Genomic DNA, 8,342 nt, shown 5'->3' with positions numbered 1-8,342 from the left:
TTTTTTTATCAATATTGAGAATATTAGCATAGAAATTTCTTACCAAATCATGTGAATGTTTTTCAAAATCAAAAGGATTTCCCCAGTTTCGATCTTGAACAAACTTCACATAATCCTTATCTTGGACTTCTGGATCAAATCTCTTTTGAGCAGTAAACTCTTTTCTCTTGAGGGTTTTGCATTTCTCGAAACAGTTATCAACAAAGAAGTGAATTCATGCTTGTCTTATATTTTTAAAGGAAACTGATCTTATCAATCTCATCGTATCTAACATGAACATCAGAAGATTTGTTATCTCTTGATTTCCTCTTCCTCATAATTCCAAAAATCAAGAATATATGGTGAACCCTAGTTACGGTTTTGAATATATGGTGAACCCTAGGGAATGAAGATATTAAAAACCGGAAATAACTAGTTTTAGAAAATCCTTCCAAAATCGAAAACCATAATTTGGGGGGAAACAAATCCAATTTCGTAATTAGGTTTTTCTTTTGGAAAACCGATTTTTTTTTGTCCGGATCTATATTATGGGTAAATTCTATATTTATGTCCAAAAATTTGTTTACTCCGTGAATACCAAAACTTGATAATATCTCACAAAATTCACTTAAGAATTTTCCAATAGAGTATACAAAAACAATTTTGAACACAACAAGATATTCGCTAAAAATATCTTTAGAATCGTAAATCCTGTAATATTTCAAAAGATCACTTGCTTCTTTAAAACAATTATGAGGTATATGAAGCAATCTATTGTTAATAGACTTATTTTAACTGAAAATCATTCTTTGTAAAGTTACAAAGTTTCCAAAATCGCAACCTGATCAGCGATACATTGAAAGTCTTTGATCTGAAAATGTATATATATATATATTTCGGTAGCAAATCCAAGATATATTTAAGATCCTAGATTTTTCAAGGACAAAATAGTCATGGTTCATGTAATGAAAAATCTTATGTGGAATCTTATGCATTTTCAAGATACTCGTCACATAGAGTATTGTATCATTGTTACTAAGCTTGTTAGTAAACAAAACCATGAGATACAATTCTATGATAGCCAAGGAAGTATGTAACTCATTCAAGACATACATGGGTTTAATCCCTATTCCCGACGTACTTAGGAACAAGAGTATTACATACTTCATTCGTGTCTTGCAGCACGAGTTTCTGAAGTAGTCACATCATGCTACTACGTTAACTGAATACGCCATTAGATTCAATTCTTATAAGTTGGATCGCACCAAACGCAAATTGTTATATCTTTTCGTGTGTGCCTGCTCTGATACCAATTGAAAAGACGAGGGTACCCAAATATACCACAATCTTTAAATTATCCAACTATAATTCCTCTTACCGAAAGTGATTGTCTACGGACAAAGTCGAGACAATACGACAAATCGGTATTCACACTTTGTGTGATCGTCTATGGATACGAGATCGAAACAATACAACAATCAAAGTGTGATTACTTCATAATAGGTTCGGACTTAACCAAACTCTATAGAATCACTATCAAGTAAAGCGGAGTTAACGTTTGTGTAATTTACTTTAAATTATAATAACAACAATTATAATTGCAACAAGAAAATGTAAATGACACAACAAGATTTTGTTAATGAGGAAACCGCAAATGTAGAAAAACCTCGGGACCTAGTCCAGAACTGAATACTCTCATAATTAAGCCGCTATACAAAATCTATACCAACTTTGTATAGTTGATACCAAGAAACTAACCCTAGTTCACTTAGTTTCTTCAGTATCCCTGCGCTTCCGTCATTCAATAAGTGCACGAACTGGAAAAATTCCTTTGGATCGTATTCCAAACAGTAAAGAAACAACAAATATGTTTGGTAGAAACTCTCTTTATTCTTTCCAGATAAAGATATCTCAAGTCATATGCAAAGGCTCTTCCATTTAAACCAATAAACTCCTTTTCCTGGTTAGATCAATCTATCCAACAACTACCGAAGTAGCAAATTTTAGATTTTTAAATCAATCAATATAGATTCCAACAAGAAACTATAAAGCGATTCCGACCTCACGCAACTAATCAATCGAATAAATCAGATTCTTGTTGGATCCGAGACGATCAAGGTTTGTGCTACACAAAGATATGAGAAACCAATAAGAAATCTTCTTTTAAGAAGATTTTTATTCATTCCAAAGTGTCCAGCAACTAGGGATGTGTGTGCCTCTCTAAACCATTGTAAATGATCTCCATCTTCTGGAATGCAAAGTAATTGACCCTTGTACAACAATCCATCCCGGAGTTCAAACTCGCCTTTCAAACCACTCTTTACACATTCTAACACCTCATTAAAGTCTTTGCTAGATGTGGATGACTCTGCATACTCTTGAGGAACAATCGGCTGAATTCTCATGGCCACCATTAATGCTCGAATTGGTGGATGAGACAACATGTCTGCCAATTTTTTTGTTACTCCCTTCTTGTACTTAATGAGAATGTTGAAACTCATCCAGTAAGACATCCACTTCATGTGTCGGGCTTGTTGTAGTTTCGTCTGAGCGTGTAGATACTCCAATGGTTTTTGATCTGAATGTACCACTACTTCTTTACCTAAGAGATACACTCGCCAATGCTTGATACATTGATATAAAGCATAAAATTATTTGTCATAAGGTGTGTAGTTATTAATAGCACCTAAGAACAATTCTGAATGGTACTCCACTGGTTTACCATCCTGTAAAAACACTCCTCCCAATGCATAGTTAGAAACGTCGGTCTCAACTTCAAAAATACGATGTAAGGTAGGCAATACCAACACCGGTGCTTCTGAAATCTTCCTTTTTAGCACTACACCAAATTCAAGGATTAGTAACTAGATTTCGCAACAGTTTAGTCCCGGTTGCGAATTTCAGTTGCAAAATTTTCGCAACAGGTTAAATTTGTTTCAAATCTCGCAACCGTTTAATTTCGTTACGATTTGCAACAGATTGGAGTTGTACGCGTGCGACTAATGAGTGTGGTTGCCCACACTTTTTAGCTGATTCATTATTCAGCCCATTCAGATGGTCGGAAAAACTGACTCGTATCTATCTCTCTTTTATTATCGGGAAAAGCCATTCTCTATCTCATTTTCTTCTTTATCTCTCGCTCTTCCTCGCTACTATACCTCCTCCTGTTATAGCCACCATCGTTATCATCTCAGATCCAAACCTTCATTGTTGTCGTCGAATAAGAAAGCTATCCTCATATCAGCACATGAACTGTTTGTTTTCCTTTATTTTATTTCACTTTTATAAAGTAAACCTAGATTCAGAGTTCTTTTCTTACCCTTAAAAATCTTTAACCCGATCTGGATTGTTTAGATGAACACAAAAACACAACCTCTAGGATTCAAATTAGCAATACAGGGAGATGGAGAAAGCAGTGCTATTATGATTTCTTAGAATCCCTAAAATTAAATCTCCACTGAAAACCCTAGATTTGGTCATGACCAAATTGAAAACTTCATCTTCTTCGTTGTGGATTCCGCGAATCAACATCAGTAAGTATAGTTAGGGTTTTCAAAGCTAGTTTTTTTATGTTGATTTGAAGGTAGAAACTAATCTCTTTTGAATTCTTTTTCAACATGTTCTAATGGGTGATTGAAGGTGATTGAAGCATGAATTGCATTTCTAATGGGTTTAAGAGATTGGGTTTTCCCCAATTTTGAGTCCACAAATAGGGTTACAAGGCTGTGAAGATGATGGAGTTGATATGGAGTTATAATAACATGAATTGTTGGTATCTGATGATGATGGTGATGTATGAAGCTGTTTATGGTGCTGCTTGATGCTGATAGAAAAATGGCATAACATATTTCCAGTTTTCTATGAGCAGCCTACAAACATAATTTGCCTAATTCTGGTAATCACTCCAACCTATCTAAATGTCCTAAAGATTGCATATTTTTAAGTTATAGAGCTTTGATTTTGTTAAATCTGGTGTTTGCTTTTGATGGCTGGAGTGTGTTAGAGGTGATTAGTTTGACGTTTTAACATGATATTTGATGAGTTTTTGTTTTTAGAGTAATGGGTTGTTAATGCATTTGCTAGTAGGATTTTTTTCTGATGGATTGATTGAAAGCCAGGAAGCGGTTTTGGTACATATTTAGTTTGACGTTTTAATATGATATTTGATGAGATATCCCATCGTAAGCCATACAGGGGTTTTGATACGTATTTTCTTTCAAGAATTCTATTGCTATCAGATATTATAGGTCTGTCATATATAGTTACTTTGCATCGCAGATGTATTTGGAATATTTAGTTCCTGAGTATTGCCTTTGAACCTTGTGCTTGGTTTTCACTGAATGATTTTGATTGTTAAAACAGTTTATTTAGTTTCATTTCTGTTGTCTTTATGTCATCTGTGAGATGACCATTTACAGAACTGTTTATCTGCAACTTTAACGCGTAATCCTTTAACTAAGAACGTGTAGCTATACATATCATTAAGGACGCCATCTGCAGAAACAGCTAAGAACTGTGAGTAGTTTTAAAGTTCACAGTTGACACACAAAGCTAAGTACCTCTTTATCTCTATCTATATGTATCCTACAATGCTTATCTAATGCACAATCATGGGTATAAGTTGATATGGTAAAACAATACAAGTATATGCTGGTTTTGGAACACAATTTTTGTGTGTAAATCAGTTAGTGTGAGTAAATTTACCTTCATACATCATTTGGACTAATTGATTTTATATGATAATCAGAATCGGTACTCATTTGATGTTGTATTTTAAGTATGACAAGGAAGAGAATTAATACATGCTTATTACTGCTTTTCTCATGTTTAAGGGTGCTCGGACTTCTATATCTTGGTCTCGAGCTGCTCTTAAATACATCATTTTGGCACTTTCTAGACATATGGATGATGTATTAGCTACGTATAAGGTGCTACAATTTTTCCTCATCTTTTTTAGTCTCGTTATTTTTTTTACATCCATGCTCTTGTTTCTAGTTTACCAAAATTACAGTACATATTTGTAGTTTTGTACTTAAGGATTCTTAAGGTTGTTAGTAATCTCTTGTACAAATGGTCTCATGTTGGTTACTTTAGTTTTTCTTATAAAACTTGCTTGTATTTTCTTACTTCATTTTAAAGACTAGTTTGTGAATACTTATATACGAGTATTGATCTTAAAGACCCAATGCATAACATTCCTGCGAATGAAAACTTTGGATTCAACTTTGATTGTTATCTGTGAATGCTGAATTTGGTATTTGCAAAAGAAATAATCTTAATTCCTTGAAAATATCATGTAGCTACTTCGGATTTCTTTTGTGCTATAGCCACTTTTGACCATTATCGGTCTATGCCCGTAGTAGCTAATTACGCTCAAGGAATGAAAAACATTCATCTTAAAACTGATTTCAAGACCAGAACAAACTTATTACTATTACAGCAGCTTCTACTTTAGCTCCAGGATATGTCCATGTTCAAGTGAACTACCTTAGTTGATTCAACTGTCCTTCAACACCTCTATACTTAACTTGTCTAATGGACAAACATTTTATATGACATGTTTTAATCTGTTGCTGGTAAAATGGTATTTATTTGGTAAGTCTTTACAGAAATTCACATCTAGGATTCCTAAGTAAATCTTCTGGCTATATTGATAATCAGCTTTAACAATCATAAGCTTAACTTTTTTATTGGTTTTGTAGGCTGATATCTGGGAATGGATCAGCATACGGTGAATATTTCCTCGCAGTCTCACTGGTTAGAAAGATGGGCATGAAAAGATGTTCAAAAGTGACGGTTCATCAAACATCTTTATCGAATATGATGAGGTATACTGTTCCCATAAATTTATTTAGTTATGTGCATATGATGAGGTATACAGCCGTCCCTTCACCTAGTTCTGCACGCTCCATGCTTTCAACTCACTTTGTTATCATTTCTGTGTTGTTCTTACTGACACGGTGCTTGTTGTTCTTAATGAACCAGGAAGTTGATTTTCCGAGTATCTCCTCGCCAGGATCTCCAGGCTCCTTTAAGTGGGAAGGATTGCAGGTACCATTAGTCCACTAACGTGTGATAGAAAGAAGCCTTATGTATGGGTTCAACCACTCTTAAGTTTGTTGGTCATGCCTTATCCCATAAAACATTAACATCTGGTTAAAATGTCACAAAAACATAGTTTGAAGCTGCTCTGGTTGCGGCCTTCAGGGGGGAAAGGAGGAACAAATAACAATGCAGTTACTGGATGCTGAAATTCAGGTAGCAATGCAATTGGTGAGAGAGATGATTTCATATCTTGCATGATAAAATATTGCTTGTTCTTTGCTTTCAGGAAATTGTCTTTGAAAAAATTCGGTTTGATCTCTACTTTGGACAGGCCAAACGAAGGGAAGATGAAATTCAGAATCGGAAAATGCTTCTTTGATTTCGCGAGGCCGGAATCAAATGGTTGGAGGAAGTTGCATCTGGTAACATCTCAGCTGAGGTGCATCTCTTACAGGAAAAGAAGGAATATCTGAAAGAGATAGAGGTTCTCCATACCCAAGAAGATAGGAACCTTGAAGTGACTAGATATTGAATGGAAAATCTTCGTTAGAAAGAAGAAGTTAGAAGGCATGTGTTTCTTTCTTCCGCTCAATCTGAGTTTATATTCTTTGCACTAGAAGTAATGCTACCCTTTGTTATTTGATGCCAGTCTTACTTGTAACCACACTTCGTATGATTTTTGTGGTGTGCTTCATACTGAGTATATGGAGTTCATCATGGTATATATCATGGTGAAGTAACTCTAAGAGTACTTTCTTGATATTTTTGTTGGATTAATTTGATTTCCGAATAAACAGGGGAAATTTGATTTTGTTACAGCGAACTCTAATTTTGACAGGTCAAAACCTGATTTTGGCCAGTCAAAACCACTATTTTTTTTAGGTTGCAAAATTTTTGTAATTGCAGTATGCTATTGCGATCTATCAGTTTCGCTTATAACTGTTGCGAATTCCTAATTTCGCAACTGTTACAAACTGTTCTAGTTTTGTAGTTTGCAACAGTTCATAATTGTTGCGACTGGAAACCCGCAACAGCTGATGGGCCGTTGCAAAATATTGCAACATCGACTTTCGTAACAGTTCAGCTCTGTTGCAACCCCACTTTGCAACTGAACGCTGCCGTTTCTAATCACTAAAAAATGGTGTAGTATAGTAACTGAAAAACGTCTTCATGGGTTTGCTTCCATTCAAACTTTGCCTTAGCTCCCGTCAAACCATGTAATGGTCTTGTAATAGTCGAATAATGCCGGATAAACTTACGCAAGCATGTGGAATCCCCTAAGAAACTCCCGATTCCAGTTACAGTATTAGGTCTAGGCCACTTAGTGATCACTTCAACCTTCCTTGGATCAATTTTACGTTTTCCACCACCAACAATGAATCCGAGATATACTAACTCCCCCTTTCCAAACTCACACTTATTTTTGTTCAACTTCAGCTGACCTTCATGTAACACTCCAAACACATTCTCAACGTGAATGGGATGCTCTTCCCAAGTTCTGCTTTATATTAAGATATCATCCAAGTAAACTATCACAAAATATTTTATAAAAGGTCATAGTAAATCATTCATTAAATGCATAAACGTCGCTGGAGAGTTACACAAACCAACAGGAATCACCAACTATTCGAACAAGTCTTGTTTGGTTTTGAAAGCAGTCTTCCATTATCATCTTCTCGGATTCTCACTTGGTGGTATCCGAATTTGAAATCTAACTTTGTAAAGACTCGAGCTTTTTCCAACTGATCCATCATGTCGTCTATCCTAGGTAGAGGGTAACAATTCTTGATAGTGATCTTGTTCAATGCTCTATAATCAATACACATACGCCAGCTTCCATGTTTCTTTGGTAATAACAATACCGCTGATCCACAAGGTGAAGAACTTGGTACTATCATTAATAATTATAGAAGTTCCTAGACTTGTTTCTTGATCTCATCATATTTGTTAGAGCATTTCTCGGTCGAACTCGCATGCTTTTCTATCTCAAGCATGTTTTTCAATATTAGTGATCAAAACTATAAGTATTGATTTCTAGCCTATTTATAGATGTCTCGGACTAGGACAGAGATAGTGTAGTTGAGCTTAAATCTCTAGGCATTCATCATTTGAAGAAGAAGAACTACTAAGGGGAGCTTTAGAAATTCATCAACAAAAGGTATATGGAGACTTAAACTCATCTATCACTTGGGAAGTCTATTTCTACTCTCTCTCCTTTATTGATACATAAGTCGTGTTACGATATAGTTTTCTAATATACATATTTAAGATTTCGAGCTAAGTTTATCTCGCTTATATATTTCTCGAAATATGTGTTG

At 35.0% G+C, this 8,342-nt stretch overlaps 1 long non-coding RNA gene across 3 annotated transcripts; it reads left to right on the top strand.

Moving 5' to 3' along the window:
• Nucleotides 1–3,139: 3,139 nt before the first annotated feature.
• On the top strand, nucleotides 3,140–6,817 carry LOC113362194. 3 transcript variants are annotated; one of them, XR_003365603.1, is made up of 7 exons: nucleotides 3,140–3,512; nucleotides 3,619–3,874; nucleotides 4,812–4,907; nucleotides 5,682–5,807; nucleotides 5,965–6,030; nucleotides 6,158–6,237; nucleotides 6,356–6,817. It is a non-coding gene; the product is annotated as an uncharacterized LOC113362194 (long non-coding RNA). The 3 variants fall into 3 exon arrangements; XR_003365602.1 differs by having other exon boundaries at nucleotides 4,398–4,907; XR_003365601.1 differs by having other exon boundaries at nucleotides 3,619–4,907.
• The last annotated feature ends 1,525 nt before the right edge of the window (nucleotides 6,818–8,342 follow it).

This window comes from Papaver somniferum, chromosome 3, assembly GCF_003573695.1.
Source record: "Papaver somniferum cultivar HN1 chromosome 3, ASM357369v1, whole genome shotgun sequence".
In the NCBI taxonomy this organism is placed as follows: domain Eukaryota; kingdom Viridiplantae; phylum Streptophyta; class Magnoliopsida; order Ranunculales; family Papaveraceae; genus Papaver; species Papaver somniferum.
The sequence above is the reverse complement of the archived record's forward strand: the minus strand, read 5'-3'. Positions and strand labels throughout refer to the sequence as shown.